The sequence below is a fragment of the Anopheles coustani genome (assembly GCF_943734705.1).
Source record: "Anopheles coustani chromosome X unlocalized genomic scaffold, idAnoCousDA_361_x.2 X_unloc_12, whole genome shotgun sequence".
Taxonomy (NCBI): Eukaryota; Metazoa; Arthropoda; class Insecta; order Diptera; family Culicidae; genus Anopheles; species Anopheles coustani.
The window spans coordinates 192501-211412 of record NW_026525071.1 but is presented as its reverse complement, the minus strand read 5'-3'; positions in this window follow the sequence as shown (position 1 = coordinate 211412).

Here is an 18912-nt window from a genome sequence, read left to right as displayed (position 1 = left end):
ATGATGGTCCAATTCGGGGACCAAGTCGCAGGAAATGGCACTTGACCAAAATCCCCCTTGGAAGGTGAATACCGGCTTACCGGTAAGAGATAGCGACTTGGCGTAGAATATTCATAAGTTGGGCGTGTAGAGACGCAACTTTCATTATATGGGGCCAACCCGGTCAGGGTGCTCCAAGTCGGTCGTTTGGTCGGTTTATGGTTTGGGCCGACCACGTGGTGTACCAAGTTGAGGTACCTTTCATGAATTATAACTCGGTCAGTTTGCCACCGAGCGACAAGCTGCGGTGTGTTTTGGAATGGTCTTGAGTGGGACTATCAAGGAAAAATACAATTAGAAAATCAGCTTGTCCATGGCCGAAGCTATTAGTGAAACATATAGCAAAATGGGTCCAAAAACGAATGAAATGGGACTTGGACCAAGAATAACGGCAAGTTGGAGAAGAGATAGCAAGTTGGCGTAGAACAATTATATTTGGTGCATGGTATGACCAACAAAAAAGTATATGAGGCCAAGGTGCTGGCTGGCCTCCAAAGTGGAGATATGGGCGATCCAAAGTTTGTACCCAAGTATGGCAAAAACTGGTAGAGGTACCTTTCATGAATTACTGCTCAGGCTGTATGGCACTTAGCGGGACGCTTGGCTCTGGTATGGAATAGTCTTGAGTGGGACTATCAAGGAAAAATACGAACAAAAAATCACCATGTCCACGGACGAAGGTATTAGCGAAACTTAGAGCGAAATTGCGACCAAGTCGCTGGAAATGGCCCTTGGACCAAGTATACCGTCAAGGCGGTACGAGATAGCGAGTTGACGTGGAATATTTATAAGTTTGCCTCCACGAGACGAAAGTTTAGTTATATGGGGCCAACCCGCTCAGGGTTGTCCAAGTCGGTCATATGGCTGATCGAAATTTTCGACCAAGTACTGAGAAAACAGGGTAAGGTACCGTGTACCTCGAATAACTTTGGCTGTAGATGTCCGAGCGAGGCAAACGGCATAGCGTTGGAAAGGTCTTGAGGTGTTCTAGGCACCCTGAAAGTTTGAAAAGGCTATCTGGAAAACTCGTGGAGATATTAGAGAAACATTGGGCCCAAAAGATACCAAGTCGCAGGAAATGGGCCCTCCAAGAACACCCTAAAATCCCAATTACGGCTAAGTTGCAGGCCAGCTAGCGAAGTGAAATGTTCTAGGCATAACTAGAACACGTTAATGCGCAACTTTTTGAATCAGAACTTTTTTCGATATCTGGCCCCCAAAGGGGGGATATGGGCGATCAAAGGATTTTTCCAAGTTTCGGTACTTTTTACGGTATCGCTCATAGCTCCGGCTGTATGCAAGCAAATGACAATCTAAGACATGATTTGGAAAGGTATTGAGCAGTACTAACTTACGTTAGAACACAGCGAAGCGCTATCGGTTCATGGCAAGGCCGATATAAGCAGTCAAAGATGAAAAATGTTGACAAAATGAACAAAAATTACCTTGGTACGCGAATAGCGGCCAGGGATGAAGAGGTACGAAGGTGGTGTTGAAGAATTATAATTAGGACTTGGTACGCTCTAAAAGTTTGCCGAAGACCGCAAAGCGCTCAGACCCATAGAAAGTGGCCATTTGGGCCGAACAGTGCGTGCAAAGAGGTGAAAATGCAAAAATTGCACTTTGGGGGGCGATTTGCGGGGGGAAGGAGGGGTCGGAGGGCAAAATGTCCCTTGACCAAAAAGTCTTATCTCGTCGAGATCTACAACATTGCCGAAGACCGCAAAGCGCTAGCTCGCAATCGAAAAATCGAGAATTTGAAAATTTTCTAAGTCTTGGGCTCCCTAAGGAAAAGTTTCAAAAATCACGTTTGTCCCCAATTTTGAAGGGGAAGGAGTCGGTTCCGGGGCATGGTGTCTTCGGCAAAAAGTCTTATCTTTTTGCGTACTTTCGACTAGTTCAATAAAAATTTTTGACCCAAAATTTGTTCGGCGGACCCCTAGGTCGAAAAACCCGAAAAAAGTCGAAAAAAGTCGAAAATGTCGAAAAATGAGAAAACCTCATATTCGGACTCTACACGAGCCCCAGATATTGAAAAGTGAAATCCGCGGTCGATTTGGAACAAAAAATTGACCTAGGCAAAGTTGTATGGAGGTAGGGACCCCTGAGAAAAAAGTTTGGTCCCGAGGCTCCTTGGACCACCAAGTCCCTAGGTCGGACCAAAATCGGAAAAAATCCGACCAAAGTCGAAAGTGTCGAAAATTTTAAAAAACCCCTTTTGGGGCCCTATGGCCTCCCTAGATAATGAAAAGTGAGGTCCGCGGCCGATCCGGAAGAAAAACTTGACCTAGGCAAACTTGTATGACGGTGGGGACCCAAAAAAATTTCGATGAGTGTAGTTTAGACAGGCCGGAAAATGTATCGGTGGTCCGTATCAAGGGACGTCTTTTAGTTCCATGGGGTGGTGGTCGTCGAACAAAGTCGCCTAGGTCGACCACCAGAAAGACCAGTCGTGTTGTAATGGATGTTTTGACCACTTTACTAGGGAAACCTAGTAGGTCGAAGCAAATTTGGGGTTCGAGATGAGTTGGTGAAAGTTGGTCCAACCTAGGTGTGCTTGGTGGAGGTTGACCATGAAAGTAGAGCATGATAGGAATGACCATAACTTTGGTTCTAGATGTCGGATCGGTACACTTGAGGCAGTTTTGGAAAGGTGAAGGCCTGCTCTAGCTATGTTTCCTACCAAGCTGAGCGCCTACTAGTGACCCGGAGGAGGTATTAAGGGTCAAAGGCAAAAAGGGGTACCCTAAAGTGCATGTGACCAAGAAAATGGGAAAAACGGTATCGCCTATAGCTCAGGCTGTATGGCTCGGATCGGAAAGCTTGGATATGCGTTGGAAAGGTCTTGACGAGCGCTAGCTATGTGTCCTACCAAGCGAAGCGCTAGGTGTTGAGCAAGTCGGTCATATTAGAGGGCAAAGGTGAAAAATGGTGGTTTAGAGGCGAAAATTCACCTTATGATCGAAAATAGCGGGCGAACGATAAGAGCTACGAACACGGCGTAGAACAATCATAAGTACGTTACCACAAGACCTAACTTTGGCCAATATAGAGCGAGAAGATCGGAGGTACCCATCAGGGTGATATGGCTGGTTCAAAGTTGGACCAAAACGAGACTTGAGAAATGGGTTGAAACACGGTATCGCGAATAACTCAGGCTGTATGGAACGGATCGACAAGCTAAGATCAGTGTTGGAAAGGTCGAACCGAGCGCTAACTATAATCCCAAACAACCGAAGCGCTAAGTGTTGAGCAAAACTGAGTTATTAAGCGACAAAGTGGAAAAATAATACCAAAATTTCCAAAAATCACACAAGACCAAGAATACCGAGCAGGCGGTAAGAGATAGCGGGTTGACGTAGAATACTTATAAGTTTGCCTCTACAAGACCTAAAAGTCGTCCATAGACAGCGAGAAGATCGGACCACTCTGGAAGGGTGATACGAGTGGTCAAAAATTGGCAAAAATGAAACATGGCTAAAATGGATTTGACTTGTGCACCGTATAGCTCCGGCTGTATGGCATGGATTGTTAAGCTAGGATATGTTTTGGAAAGGTAACACCCAGCGCTAGATACGACTAGAAGAAAGCAAAGCGCTAACTAGCATGATTTGGAAGTTATTAAGTGTCAAAGTCGAAAAATGTTACCAAAATTGAAACTCGAGTACATTGGGCCAAAAAGTACAAGTTGTGAAATTTGGACTTACGAGTAAAATACCGAGCAGGCGGTAAGAGATAGAGACTTGGTGTAGAACAATTATATGTTGGGCATGTTATAACCTATATTTGGCCCGAACATAGTGACGAGATCGGTGGTACCCAAAAGGGTGGTACAGGTGTTAGATGGTTTTCCCAGAGCATAAGCTCCACATGATATGGAAAACGGGAAACATCATAACTTCGGCTGTATGGCATGGAATGGAACGAACAAGGTATCGATGGAAAGAGAAAAGGAAGCGCTAACTATAATTCTTGCCAAGCAAAGCGCTAGCATGTGACCGTTTGGGTGTTATTGTGAGTCAAAGTCTGAAATTGTTACCACGAGAGGCGAAAATCCAACTAAGTCCATGAATACCGGGCTGGCGGTAAGAGATACGGCTTGGCCGTAGAACATTTATAAGTTGGCCAAGACAAGGCCTAAGTTTCGTCCATAGACGACAAGAAGATCGAAGATACCTGAAGGTGAGATATGGGCGTCCCAAAGTGGGCCTTTGAAAAAGTGACAAACTTCCCTTATAACAGCATACACCAAATATCTCTGGCTCTATGGCACCGAATAAGAAGTTGAGCTCAGCGACAGAAAGGTGATAGTCAGCGCTAAATATCATACGAACAGAGTGAAGCGCTAAAGGGAAAGGATCTTGGTGATATAAGGTGACAAAGTCGAGAAAAGTTGCCTCAAAATCATGAAAAATGTGAAAAAATGGCTAAGTCCCGGGTGCCTTAAGGGCAGGTTAATCGAATGTACCGAGCTGGCGGTACGAGATAGAGACTTGGTGTAGAACAATTATATGTTTGGCATGGCAAGACCTACATTCGGCCAATACAAAGTGAGAAGATCAAAGATACCCGCAAGGGTGATATTGGTGTCCAAAGGAAAAAAGCACTAAGTCAAGAAGTCAGTATGCGATGAAACACGGACCAAGAGTACCAAGCAATTGGTGCAAGTTAGAGCCTTAATGGTTCAAGATAGAGACTTGGTGTAGAACAATTATAAGTTTGGCATAGCAAGACCTACATTTGGTCAATACATGGTGCGAAGATCAATGATACCCGTAAGGGTGATATTGGTGTCCAAAGGTAAAAAACACTAAGTCTTGGGTAACTTATATGAAGAAAAAGGACCCTGATGGGTCATATGGAATTGATCGAAAAATCGGCTAAGTCCCAAAATGGGGATGTCAGAACTACACTCAAATGTTACCACACCAAGCAAGGCAAACTTATATGAAGCAAAGGACCCTGATGGGTCATATGGTATTTTACGAAAAATCGGCTAAGTCCCAAAATGGGGATGTCAGAACTACACTCAAATGTTACCACACCAAGCAAGGCAAACTTATATGAAGCAAAGGACCCTGATGGGTCATATGGTATTTTACGAAAAATCGGCTAAGTCCCAAAATGGGGATGTCAGAACTACACTCAAATGTTACCACATCAAGCAAGGCAAACTTATATGAAGGCAAGGACCCTGATGGGTCATATGGTATTTTACGAAAAATCGGCTAAGTCCCAAAATGATGATGTCAGAACTACACTCAAAGGTTACAACACCAAGCAAGGCAAACTTATATGAAGCAAAGGACCCTGATGGGTCATATGGTATTTTACGAAAAATCGGCTAAGTCCCAAAATGGGGATGTCAGAACTACACTCAAATGTTACCACACCAAGCAAGGCAAACTTATATGAAGGCAAGGACCCTGATGGGTCATATGGTATTTTACGAAAAATCGGCTAAGTCCCAAAATGGGGATGTCAGAACTACACTCAAATGTTACCACACCAAGCAAGGCAAACTTATATGAAGGCAAGGACCCTGATGGGTCATATGGTATTTTACGAAAAATCGGCTAAGTCCCAAAATGGGGATGTCAGAACTACACTCAAATGTTACCACACCAAGCAAGGCAAACTTATATGAAGCAAAGGACCCTGATGGGTCATATGGTATTTTACGAAAAATCGGCTAAGTCCCAAAATGGGGATGTCAGAACTACACTCAAATGTTACCACACCAAGCAAGGCAAACTTATATGAAGCAAAGGACCCTGATGGGTCATATGGTATTTTACGAAAAATCGGCTAAGTCCCAAAATGGGGATGTCAGAACTACACTCAAATGTTACCACACCAAGCAAGGCAAACTTATATGAAGCAAAGGACCCTGATGGGTCATATGGTATTTTACGAAAAATCGGCTAAGTCCCAAAATGGGGATGTCAGAACTACACTCATGTGTTACCACATCAAGCAAGGCAAACTTATATGAAGCAAAGGACCCTGATGGGTCATATGGTATTTTACGAAAAATCGGCTAAGTCCCAAAATGGGGATGTCAGAACTACACTCATGTGTTACCACATCAAGCAAGGCAAACTTATATGAAGCAAAGGACCCTGATGGGTCATATGGTATTGATCGAAAAATCGGCTAAGTCCCAAAATGGGGATGTCAGAACTACACTCAAATGTTACCACACCAAGCAAGGCAAACTTATATGAAGGCAAGGACCCTGATGGGTCATATGGTATTTTACGAAAAATCGGCTAAGTCCCAAAATGGGGATGTCAGAACTACACTCAAATGTTACCACACCAAGCAAGGCAAACTTATATGAAGCAAAGGACCCTGATGGGTCATATGGTATTGGTCGAAAAATCGGCTAAGTCCCAAAATGGGGATGTCAGAACTACACTCATGTGTTACCACACCAAGCAAGGCAAACTTATATGAAGCAAAGGACCCTGATGGGTCATATGGTATTTTACGAAAAATCGGCTAAGTCCCAAAATGGTGATGTCAGAACTACACTAAAATGTTACCACACCAAGCAAGGCAAACTTATATGAAGGCAAGGACCCTGATGGGTCATATGGTATTTTACGAAAAATCGGCTAAGTCCCAAAATGGTGATGTCAGAACTACACTAAAATGTTACCACACCAAGCAAGGCAAACTTATATGAAGCAAAGGACCCATATGGGTCATATGGTATTTTACGAAAAATCGGCTAAGTCCCAAAATGATGATGTCAGAACTACACTCAAATGTTACCACACCAAGCAAGGCAAACTTATATGAAGGCAAGGACCCTGATGGGTCATATGGTATTTTACGAAAAATCGGCTAAGTCCCAAAATGGGGATGTCAGAACTACACTAAAAAGTTACCACACCAAGCAAGGCAAACTTATATGAAGCAAAGGACCCTGATGGGTCATATGGTATTGGTCGAAAAATCGGCTAAGTCCCAAAATGGGGATGTCAGAACTACACTCATGTGTTACCACACCAAGCAAGGCAAACTTATATGAAGCAAAGGACCCTGATGGGTCATATGGTATTTTACGAAAAATCGGCTAAGTCCCAAAATGGGGATGTCTGAACTACACTAAAAAGTTACCACATCAAGCAAGGCAAACTTATATGAAGCAAAGGACCCTGATGGGTCATATGGTATTGGTCGAAAAATCGGCTAAGTCCCAAAATGGGGATGTCAGAACTACACTAAAAAGTTACCACACCAAGCAAGGCAAACTTATATGAAGCAAAGGACCCTGATGGGTCATATGGTATTGGTCGAAAAATCGGCTAAGTCCCAAAATGGGGATGTCAGAACTACACTCATGTGTTACCACACCAAGCAAGGCAAACTTATATGAAGCAAAGGACCCTGATGGGTCATATGGTATTTTACGAAAAATCGGCTAAGTCCCAAAATGGGGATGTCTGAACTACACTAAAAAGTTACCACATCAAGCAAGGCAAACTTATATGAAGCAAAGGACCCTGATGGGTCCAATGGTATTTTACGAAAAATCGGCTAAGTCCCAAAATGGGGATGTCAGAACTACACTCAAATGTTACCACACCAAGCAAGGCAAACTTATATGAAGGAAAGGACCCATATGGGTCATATGGCATTTTACGAAAAATCGGCTAAGTCCCAAAATGAGGATGTCAGAACTACACTAAAAAGTTACCACACCAAGCAAGGCAAAGTACCTAGGTGAACCCTAGGAAGAAACACGGACCAAGTCAGATGGCCTAAGTCAAGAGAACAAGTGACCTAGGCAAAGTTGTATGGCGCTGAGGACCCTGAAAAATCTGGTTAGTGTAGTTTAGACAGGGTAGGTTTTTGGGTCGGCCGAACCCCCTTATTTCGGGTTTTGGCCTACTCAAGAAGCTACACCTAGGCGAACTGCCTAGGGTGAAAGTGCGAAGACCAATCGAATAGTAAGACAAGTTTTGACCGATCGCCCTAGGCAAGCTTGTATGAAGAAAGGGACCCTAAGGGTCATATGGAAATACATGAAAAATCGGCTAAGTCCCAAAATTGGGATGTCAGAACTACACTAAAAAGTTACCACATCAAGCAAGGCAAAGTACCTAGGTGAACCCTAGGAAGAAACACGGACCAAGTCAGATGGCCTAAGTCAAGAGTGCAAGTGACCTAGGCAAAGTTGTATGACGGTGAGGACCCTGAAAAATCTGGTTAGTGTAGTTTAGACAGGGGAGGTTTTTGGGTCGGCTGAACCTCCTTATTTTGGGTTTTGACCTCCTCAAGAAGCTACACCTAGGCAAACTGCCTAGGGTGAAAGTGCGAAGACCAATCGAATAGTAAGACAAGTTTTGACCGATCGCCCTAGGCAAGCTTGTATGAAGAAAGGGACCCTATGGGTCATATGGAAATACATGAAAAATCGGCTAAGTCCCAAAATTGGGATGTCTGAACTACACTAAAAAGTTACCACATCAAGCAAGGCAAAGTACCTAGGTGAACCCTAAGAAGAAACACGGACCAAGTCAGATGGCCTAAGTCAAGAGTACAAGTGACCTAGGCAAAGTTGTATGGCGCTGAGGACCCTGAAAAATCGGGTTAGTGTAGTTCAGACAGGGGAGGTTTTTGGGTCGGCTGAACCTCCTTATTTTGGGTTTTGACCTCCTCAAGAAGCTACACCTAGGCAAACTGCCTAGGGTGAAAGTGCGAAGACCAATCGAATAGTAAGACAAGTTTTGACCGATCGCCCTAGGCAAGCTTGTATGAAGAAAGGGACCCTATGGGTCATATGGAAATACATGAAAAATCGGCTAAGTCCCAAAATTGGGATGTCTGAACTACACTAAAAAGTTACCACATCAAGCAAGGCAAAGTACCTAGGTGAACCCTAAGAAGAAACACGGACCAAGTCAGATGGCCTAAGTCAAGAGTACAAGTGACCTAGGCAAAGTTGTATGGCGCTGAGGACCCTGAAAAATCGGGTTAGTGTAGTTCAGACAGGGGAGGTTTTTGGGTCGGCTGAACCTCCTTATTTTGGGTTTTGACCTCCTCAAGAAGCTACACCTAGGCAAACTGCCTAGGGTGAAAGTGCGAAGACCAATCGAATAGTAAGACAAGTTTTGACCGATCGCCCTAGGCAAGCTTGTATGAAGAAAGGGACCCTATGGGTCATATGGAAAATCCATGAAAAATCGGCTAAGTCCCAAAATTGGGATGTCTGAACTACACTAAAAAGTTACCACATCAAGCAAGGCAAAGTACCTAGGTGAACCCTAAGAAGAAACACGGACCAAGTCAGATGGCCTAAGTCAAGAGTACATGTGACCTAGGCAAAGTTGTATGGCGCTGAGGACCCTGAAAAATCGGGTTAGTGTAGTTAAGACAGGGGAGGTTTCAGGGTCGGCTGGACCTCCTTATTTCGGGTTTTGGCCTCCTCAAGAAGACAGACCTAGGCGAATTGCCTAGGGTGAAACTGCGAAGACCAATCGAATAGTAAGACAAATTTTGACTGATCGCCCTAGGCAAGCTTGTATGAAGAAAGGGACCCTTAGGGTCATATGGAAATTCATGAAAAATCGGCTAAGTCCCAAAATTGGGATGTCAGAACTACACTAAAAAGTTACCACATCAAGCAAGGCAAAGTACCTAGGTGAACCCTAGGAAGAAACACGGACCAAGTCAGATGGCCTAAGTCAAGAGTATAAGTGACCTAGGCAAAGTTGTATGGCGCTGAGGACCCTGAAAAATCGGGTTAGTGTAGTTAAGACAGGGGAGGTTTCAGGGTCGGCCAGACCTCCTTATTTCGGGTTTTGGCCTCCTCAAGAAGACAGACCTAGGCGAATTGCCTAGGGTGAAACTGCGAAGACCAATCGAATAGTAAGACAAGTTTTGACCGATCGCCCTAGGCAAGCTTGTATGAAGAAAGGGACCCTATGGGTCATATGGAAATTCATGAAAAATCGGCTAAGTCCCAAAATTGGGATGTCAGAACTACACTATAAAGTTACCACATTAGCAAGGCAGACTTGTATGAAGAACGGGACCCAGGTGAAAGTAGCAAATATCCCAAACCGAACATGAATATTATACACACAAGAGTACGAACATAAAGGAACACGGACCAAGCGTGCCGAGAGAATCGGTACTATAGAGCCCTCGTGGTTCTACACAAAGACTTTATGTTAGGGGTTCAAGCCCCATAGTACTCAAACGGTGACAGTAGCAAATATCCCAAACCGAACATGAATATTATACACACAAGAGTACGAACATAAAGGAACACGGACCAAGCGTGCCGAGAGAATCGGTACTATAGAGCCCTCGTGGTTCTACACAAAGACTTTATGTTAGGGGTTCAAGCCCCATAGTACTCAAACGGTGACAGTAGCAAATATCCAAAAACGAACTGGAATTTACATTCTGTTGGTCATGCGGTCGTCCAAAGGGGTCTAGTATCCTGGGATGACAAGCATCACGGGCACAGTCTCGTATCAAAACAGTCGAAGAGGCCCGCGAAAGCTTGCTTTCCATGGCTATGCGATGCACAAATTGAGTTTCTCCGTAGTTATACACAGCGCACAGGTGAAAGTAGCAAATATCCCAAATCGAACATGAATTTTATACACACAAGAGTACAAACATAAAGGAACACGGACCAAGCGTACCGAGAGAATCGGTACTAGAGCCCTTGTGGTTCTACATTGAGAGCCCTCGTGGTTCTACATAGATACTTTATGTTAGGGGTTCCAACCCCATAGTACTAGAACGGTGGAAGTAGCAAATAAACCGAACGTGGAATTTACTTTCTGATGGTCATGCGGTCGTCCAAAGGGGTCTAGTATCCTGGGATGACAAGCATCACGGGCACAGCTCGTATCAAAACAGTCGAAGAGGCCCGCGAAAGCTTGCTTTCCATGGCTATGCGATGCACAAATTGAGTTTACTCACCGTAGTATAAAACGAACGAACCGAACCTATCCGAGTAGGGATAATGGGCGCAGTAACATACTTCTGTGACCCAGCGAGAGTTGAACGAGGTGACATGAACTGTCAGTGGCTTATATCAGATGGGATACATACATGAGATTGCTTTCAAATCTACACTCGAAAACCTAACCAAGTAAAAGCGAACGTGGGGAGGATTCGAAACTGGTAACGAAATCTTAAGCTGGAAAGAGTCATCACTATGGATACATATTATGCGAAACCAATCAAGTGCTCATTACTGATCCAAAACCGAAGAGCACTAGTGAACACCTTAATCTCACCCTAGTTCACATCCAAGTGATCGACCACGTGTGTGAAGCAAAGACCAATCGAATTCCTCAATGGACCGAACACTATGAACAAATGGCCAAAAACGTTATAACTATCCAAACATACTACTATCTAGCGAAAGTCATCACGATGGAACCATACCATGATCTTTAACCTATAGCGCTCACCATATTCCTACCCAGAGTGCAAGTGAACAGATTGCCCACCCTTACCCAGTTCACAACCACGTGATCGACTAACATACCGAGGTTACCACAAGTCAAAGTTATACGTTTACAAGCGCAAGACCAATCGAAAACCCCGAAAGCAATCTCGACCCAAAATGTATTATCCGTGAGTGTAGTCGAGTCTCGTACTCGTCATCTGTAATCGTCGGATAGAATATCCAGTACACGGTTGTCTTTCCAAATGAAATCTACATACAGAACTCGCTCTTGGCAAATGGGTGGCAATGGCGCAATCAGGAGCGAGTTCCCGTCCGGGTGCCAAGTGATTGGCAAATGTCTGGGGGAAAGCAACCATATGTTGATTTGTCTGTTAGTGTACTGGGTGTTTGAGGTATGTAGTATCCACGCTTGGTTGGGTGTGTCAGAGGACCATGGATGCGTTCACAACCCCAATTGGGGTACATCGGGAATGATTTTGTGGAACCGATGTGCCCGGCACACACTAAGTTTTGTTGCAAGTTAATAGTGTGCCATGTCCGGGGGGGTTGTGATTAAACTCTGGTGAATTGCGTACTGTGGTGATTGGGGTATGAAAGCCCCGCAGTTGCAATGATCGGACGCGCCTAGCGTGTCCTTTAGTTGATGGTAGGGAAATGAAGGCCCTTGTCAGCTCACCTAAGTATTCATGGAAGTTTGGCATAAGGTCGCTGTGGTAGGGGTATGAAGGCCCCGTCAGCGCATGCACAATCGGGCGCACGAGCGCTTAGCGGAGTCGAATGCCGCTCAAGTGCCTGTCCGGTGCATCGGGTGTGTGTGATACGAGGGCAATGAGGTTCGCACGGGGGCTCGCCTCCCGTGTGCTACCGGACTTGACAACATATAGAACGTGGTGTTTGCTCCTCCGGGTGCAATGGGACAATGAACATTCGAACGCAAAGTCGGAATTCTGGTTGATCCTACCAGTAATATACGCTCGTCTCAAAGGTTAAGCCATGCATGTCTAAGTACAAACAGATTTAATGTGAAACCGCATAAGGCTCAGTATAACAGCTATAATTTACGAGATCATCAACCTAGTTACTTGGATAACTGTGGAAAATCTAGAGCTAATACATGCAACATGCCAGGACCCTCGCGGGAACTGGTGCACTTATTAGTCAAACCAATCGCGGGTTCTCCGTGTCATTGAGTTGAAGTCTGGATAATGATGCTGATCGTATGGTCTCGCACCGACGACAGATCTCGCAAATATCTGCCCTATCAACTATGGATGGTAGTATAGAGGACTACCATGGTTGCAACGGGTAACGGGGAATCAGGGTTCGATTCCGGAGAGGGAGCCTGAGAAATGGCTACCACATCCAAGGAAGGCAGCAGGCGCGTAAATTACCCAATCCCGGGACGGGGAGGTAGTGACGAGAAATAACAATATGAAACTCTTTAATGATGTTTCATAATTGGAATGAGTAGAGCATAAATCCTTCTACGAGGATCAAGTGGAGGGCAAGTCTGGTGCCAGCAGCCGCGGTAATTCCAGCTCCACTAGCGTATATTAAAATTGTTGCGGTTAAAACGTTCGAAGTTGATACTTGTCCAACACAGTCCGGCTCCGCCGACCCGGTCAACCCGTGGTCGGTGGGCCAAGTCGGAATCTGGTTGCGACTCAATGGTGTGGTAGGGCACCAAGTCTGTGTCATGGTGTGCCCTTCAACGGGTGCAAGTGTAACATAGAGCTCGACCGCTCACGTTTACCTTGAACAAATTAGAGTGCTTAAAGCAGGGTGCCCAAACGCCCTAGAATAATCTTGCATGGAATAATGGAATACGACCTTGGTCTAATCTTTCATTGGTTTGTACTCAGACCGGAGGTAATGATTAACAGAAGTAGTTGGGGACACTAGTATTACGGCGCGAGAGGTGAAATTCGTAGACCGTCGTAAGACTAACTAAAGCGAAGGCATTTGTCAAGGATGCTTTCTTTAATCAAGAACGAAAGTTAGAGGATCGAAGGCGATTAGATACCGCCCTAGTTCTAACCGTAAACGATGCCAACTAGCAATTGGGAGACGCTACAACCAGGTGCTCTCAGTAGCTTCCGGGAAACCAAAGTCAGGTTCCGGGGGAAGTATGGTTGCAAAGTTGAAACTTAAAGGAATTGACGGAAGGGCACCACAATGAAATGGAGCTTGCGGTTCAATTTGACTCAACACGGGAAAACTTACCAGGTCCGAACTTATGGAGGTGAGACAGATTAATAGCTCTTTCTCAAATTTAAGGGTAGTGGTGCATGGCCGTTCTTAGTTCGTGGATTGATTTGTCTGGTTAATTCCGATAACGAACGTGACTCACATATGCTAACTAGAACGCAGTCAGCGTTAATGCGTCGATGCCGATTGGAACGGGTTAGGACCTTTCGGTGGAGTATGACCTGACACCTTCGCTGTTCGTGTGCGCAAGTGCACTTACGGTACGCTGCTTAGCAGGACAATTTGTGTTTAGCAAAATGAGATCGAGCGATAACAGGTCCGTGATGCCCTTAGATGTTCTGGGCTACACGCGTGCTACAATGTGGGTAGCAGCGTGTCTCCTATTCCGAGAGGAACGGGAAATCACTCAAATACTCACTTAGTAGGGATTATGGATTGCAATGGTCCATATGAACTCGGAACTTCTAGTAAGTGCTGGTCATCAGCCAGCGTTGAATACGTCCCTGCCCTTTGTACACACCGCCCGTCGCTACTACCGATGGATTATTTAGTGAGGTCTTTGGAGATGATCGTTCGCTGGATCCTCGTGAACCGCGTCTGCTTTATCGAAGTTGACCGAACTTGATGATTTAGAGGAAGTAAAAGTCGTAACAAGGTTTCCGTAGGTGAACCTGCGGAAGGATCATTAGTGGCCAAGTGATCCTTCCAGAAGTCCGAACCTGCGGGTTGAGACTTCGGCACAAGTTGCCATATGATAATTGACGAAACACTATAGAAGTCCGAACCTGCGGGTTGAGACTCAGGCACAAGTTGCCATATGAAAGTTGACGAAACACTAACAAGTCCGAACCTGCGGGTTGAGACTTAGGCACACGTTGCCTTATACATGACTTCGAACAAATACACAAGTCCGAACCTGCGGGTTGAGACTTAGGCACAAGTTGCCTTATACATGACTTCGAACAAATACACAAGTCCGAACCTGCGGGTTGAGACTTAGGCACAAGTTGCCATATGAAAGTTGACGAAACACTAACAAGTCCGAACCTGCGGGTTGAGACTTAGGCACACGTTGCCTTATACATGACTTCGAACAAATACACAAGTCCGAACCTGCGGGTTGAGACTTAGGCACAAGTTGCCTTATACATGACTTCGAACAAATACACAAGTCCGAACCTGCGGGTTGAGACTTAGGCACAAGTTGCCATATGAAAGTTGACGAAACACTAACAAGTCCGAACCTGCGGGTTGAGACTTAGGCACACGTTGCCTTATACATGACTTCGAACAAATACACAAGTCCGAACCTGCGGGTTGAGACTTAGGCACAAGTTGCCTTATACATACATTGGCCAAATAAACAGAAGTCCGAACCTGCGGGTTGAGACTTAGGCACAAGTTGCCATATTATATTCGATCAAACACTAAGTAGTCCGAACCTGCGGGTTGAGACTCAAGACCGTAACAAGATGTCACTATACAAGTCCGAACCTAAGGGTTGAGACTTAATGCGATCTAGATACCAAGTTGACATCCAATACCTGTTGAGCAAAACCAAAGATTCCCTGTTCTCGAATGATTACACTATATAACAGGGAATCTTGAAGAAATCAAGCAAGCGTGAAACAAAGTCATCACTTGGGCATGCTCGATAGCCAACCACATGACCTTAACCTAAGAGAGCATGCAAACCACATGATACCTATAAACGATTAACCCGCCCTAGTTCAATCGTTCACCAAGTGATGACTTCAGTATGGCTAAGAGAAAAACTTTTAAATGGGAAAAACTCTAAGTCCGAACCTCCGGGTTGAGACTTCCGCGTCGGAGGTGGGCGCACCTCCTATCCGAAAGATGATGAATCAGGGGTGTTCGGTCAGCAATGGTCGGATACCCCGTCGTAGTCCAACTATGACAATCAAAGTCAAGACCTCCGGGTTGAGACTTTCCGCGAGTACAAGCATAAAGGAACACGGACCAAGCCGTACCGAGAGAATCGGTACTAGAGCCCTCGTGGTTCTACATTGAGAGAGCCCTCGTGGTTCTCATTAGGGGCTTTATGCAAGTCGTACTCAATAGTGTGGTGTGAAGTATAAAGTATAGTCTTCGCCTGGTCCACGCTGCTTCGGCGGTCCTGGGTAAGATAGTTCATTCTAGCTTGCCCTATAGTGGAATGAGGACACTTAATGCTTCGTCTTTTAGCGGCGGCTAGACTCCTCCTCACGGGGAACGAGTTGACGCACACAGCGGCGGCTTACGCACTATGGCAATCATGGATGCCTGAAGATTCCGTGAAGTTCTCCCCTGGTCCACGCTGCCTCGGCAGTCCTGGGTAAAATGGAATATTTCCAGCTTGCCCTATAGTGGAAGAGGACTATCCAACAATACAAAGTCAAGACCTCCGGGTTGAGACTTTCCGCGTCGGTGGTGTCGCGCACCGCCTATCCGAAAGATGGTGTAACAGGGGTGTTCGATCAGCAATGGTCGGATGCCCCGTCATAGTCCAACTATGACAACCAAAGTCAAGACCTCCGGGTTGAGACTTTCCGCGTCCGGAGGTACGCGTACCGCCTACCCGAAAGATGGTGTGCTTCTGGGGTATTCGATGAGTCGGATACCCCGTCGTAGTCCAACTATGACAATCAAAGTCAAGACCTCCGGGTTGAGACTTCCGCGTCCGGAGGTACGCGTACCGCCTACCCGAAAGATGGTGAATCAGGGGTGTTCGATCAGCAATGGTCGGATGCCCCGTCGTAGTCCAACTATGACAATCAAAGTCAAGACCTCCGGGTTGAGACTTTCTAAGAGTACAAGCATAAAGGAACACGGACCAAGCCGTACCGAGAGAATCGGTACTAGAGCCCTCGTGGTTCTACATTGAGAGAGCCCTCGTGGTTCTCATTAGGGGCTTTATGCAAGTCGTACTCAATACTGTGGTGTGAAGTATAAAGTATAGAGTCCTCCACTGGTCCACGCTGCTCCGGCGGTCCTGGGTAAGATAGTTCATTCTAGCTTGCCCTATGTGGAAGAGGACTCAATACCCTACCTGTTGAGCTTGAAACAAAGTCATCACTTGGGCATGCTCATATTGCCATACACAATTACATTATATTCGAATGAGCATGCAAGCGACCCTATATAGACCGAACCAAAACGATAGATACCGCCGTAGTTCACCCCCACCAAGTGATGACTTCAGTATGGCTAGTGTGTGAAGTATAAAGTATAGTCCTCCCCTGGTCCACACTGCTTCGGCGGTCCTGGGTAAGATAGTTAGTTCTAGCTTGCCCTATGGTGGAAGAGGACACCATACTTAATACTGTGGTGTAATGAACAAAGTATAGTCCTCCACTGGTCCACGCTGCTTTGCAGTCCTGGGTAAGATAGTTAATTCTAGCTTGCCCTATGTGGAAGAGGGCATACAAGACAAAGTATAGTTCTCCCCTGGTCCACGCTGCTTCGGCGGTCCTGGGTAAGATAGTTAATTCTAGCTTGCCCTATGTGGAAGAGAGCATACATGAACCAAGAACGAAGGTTATGATCGAGGAATGATTCGACAACTAACCGATGGTATGAAATGTGAAGAATTCAAGCAAGCACACAATCAAGTCATCACTTGGGCATGCTCGATAGCCAACCTCATGACATTAACCTAGTAGAGCATGCGAAAACCAATATATATGTAAACGATGCCCCTCCCTAGTTCAGCGCTTCAACCAAGTGATGACTTCAGAATGGCTAAATCAAATCGGTTCAAAACATACCATCGGTACCCTATTGAAACACACAAGTCGATATCAAACCTCATGATTGTGTAGTCCTCCACTGGTCCACGCCGCTTCGGCGGTCCTGGGTAAGATAGTTCATTCTAGCTTGCCCTATGTGGAAGAGGGCACATTACTCAATACTGTGGTGTTATGAACAAAGTATAGTCCTCCACTGGTCCACGCTGCTCCGGCGGTCCTGGGTAAGATAGTTCATTCTAGCTTGCCCTATGTGGAAGAGGACTCAATACCCTACCTGTTGAGCTTGAAACAAAGTCATCACTTGGGCATGCTCATATTGCCATACAATATTCCATTATCTACTAATGAGCATGCAGCTATATGATTATAACCTGTAAACGATTACCCCGCCGTAGTTCAGCGCTTCAACCAAGTGATGACTTCAGTATGGCTAGTGTGTGAAGTATAAAGTATAGTCCTCCCCTGGTCCACACTGCTTCGGCGGTCCTGGGTAAGATAGTTAGTTCTAGCTTGCCCTATGGTGGAAGAGGACACCATACTTAATACTGTGGTGTAATGAACAAAGTATAGTCCTCCACTGGTCCACGCTGCTTTGCAGTCCTGGGTAAGATAGTTAATTCTAGCTTGCCCTATGTGGAAGAGGGCATACAAGACAAAGTATAGTTCTCCCCTGGTCCACGCTGCTTCGGCGGTCCTGGGTAAGATAGTTAATTCTAGCTTGCCCTATGTGGAAGAGAGCATACATGAACCAAGAACGAAGGTTATGATCGAGGAATGATTCGACAACTAACCGATGGTATGAAATGTGAAGAATTCAAGCAAGCACACAATCAAGTCATCACTTGGGCATGCTCGATAGCCAACCCTATGACATTAACCTAGTAGAGCATGCGAAACCCAATATATATACAAGTAATGTAAACGATGCCTCCCTAGTTCAGCGCTTCAACCAAGTGATGACTTCAGAATGGCTAAATCAAATCGGTTCAAAACATACCATCGGTACCCTATTGAAACACACAAGTCGATATCAAACCTCTTAATTGTGTAGTCCTCCACTGGTCCACGCCGCTGCGGCGGTCCTGGGTAAGATAGTTCATTCTAGCTTGCCCTATGTGGAAGAGGGCACATTACTCAATACTGTGGTGTTATGAACAAAGTATAGTCCTCCTCTGGTCCACGCTGCTTCGGCGGTCCTGGGTAAGATAGTTAATTCTAGCTTGCCCTATGTGGAAGAGGGCATACAAGACAAAGTATAGTTCTCCCCTGGTCCACGCTGCTTCGGCGGTCCTGGGTAAGATAGTTAATTCTAGCTTGCCCTATGTGGAAGAGAGCATACATGAACCAAGAACGAAGGTTATGATCGAGGAATGATTCGACAACTAACCGATGGTATGAAATGTGAAGAATTCAAGCAAGCACACAATCAAGTCATCACTTGGGCATGCTCGATAGCCAACCTCATGA